We start from the raw sequence: 1,469 nt of genomic DNA on the forward strand, positions 1-1,469 counted from the left end.
TTGATTCAAGGCTTATAATTTAAAAAACGTTGTAATGAATACAAGTGAAAACAGAAAAACTAAAATTAGTCATCTCTCAGTTAAGAAAACATGTATACAACTGTTTAAAAATAACTGTAAAATTCAGTTGTATATATTCATTACTATACATGTAAAACCAAAAACTCAGTTCCTTAAAAGATTCTCCTTCAAGAATAATCTGTAGTTTAGAGTGGCTTAAATGTCCAGCTTCCTTGCCTGTTCTTTGCCAGTGTTTTCTGTGCTGGGAAGCAGAGAATGCAAAGGGCAGCACCGTATTCTGGTCCTGCAAGAGAAACAGAATGGTAAGGTTTGGGAGATACAAGCTGCACTAATTATGTCACAGAGACTAGAACAGCAGTGATTTCCCCCCCATTATTATTATTTTATATCAGTAGAATCTATTTAATATATTCAATAATTCTATTATTTCTAAGACCTTCCACAAAAGGGCATTACAATCCTTTTAGTTTATTGCAAACATATATATATTTTAAAGTGGATTCACTTTATTTATTTTTTGGCTGCACTCCAGGATTTGTCAGAAGACAAACAGTAAGTTGCGAGCTCCATTTTGCCCAACTACTTTTTTCTTCACACCCTGGAGAATCTGGTGTCTGGAACTGTAGAGACATCATCATGTTACCACCCCTTCTCCTCTCAGGTTGAATCCACTGTGACAGAACACTCATGTCCTTAAGAGGCAAGGCCTAGCAAATAGCCTCTCACAAATCCACTGAACATCACAATGTCCTGTTTGATAAATTCTGTTGCTGCTTCAATTATATTGCTGATTTCAGGTGCTGCTTTATTTGCTCATTTCTAAATCAGGTCTTCCTGCTTTCTTTATATCTTTTTTCAACTCTGTCCCAGTTGATTTGCACATAGTTACTTTGGTAAATCTGAAGAAGATGGCCAGCAACCTACTGTTGCTGTAAGTTTTCCAACTTTCTGGAACAAAAATCCTGCACAATGGCCAGTGCAATCTGGATGGCTACTGAGTATTGTTCTACTGGAAGTGCCAAACTATGGCCAAACATAGATTCTACCAGCGGTGTCTTCTTGTATACTGAGTTAGGTCCAGTATGAATCATCATCACTTTCATATTCAGGTGAGAGAGATCCCATCTAGACTGGCCTGGCCTTGGAATCCAGAACCAAGTGAAGAGGACTCAGCTGTCAAAGGGGGGCAAAGAGGGCCTGGGGTTGGAAGAAAGGGTCATAGACGCAGAAGTAAGCACTTCATGAAAACTAAGCAAATGGTATTCTAGGTAAATCAGTCTTTCTGTGCTGGACTAATTAAAAGAACTTCACAGTTCTCTATCCCCAAGCTTTCTCACCTTCTGGAATTGAGGGCTTTTACTGCTTCCCGCATTATTTTTTTAATTAAGTACTGAATAGTATTTTATTATTATTATTATTTTTGGCTGCATGGCATGGCATACATGATC

General features: G+C 37.8%; 1 pseudogene; it reads right to left on the reverse strand.

Annotated features, from left to right (window-relative positions):
- Window positions 1–714: 714 nt before the first annotated feature.
- On the reverse strand, window positions 715–1,146 carry LOC136139215 (FUN14 domain-containing protein 1 pseudogene; annotated as a pseudogene).
- Between the last annotated feature and the right edge of the window lie 323 nt (window positions 1,147–1,469).

This window comes from Phocoena phocoena, chromosome 1 (genome assembly GCF_963924675.1).
Source record: "Phocoena phocoena chromosome 1, mPhoPho1.1, whole genome shotgun sequence".
Lineage (NCBI taxonomy): Eukaryota > Metazoa > Chordata > Mammalia > Artiodactyla > Phocoenidae > Phocoena > Phocoena phocoena.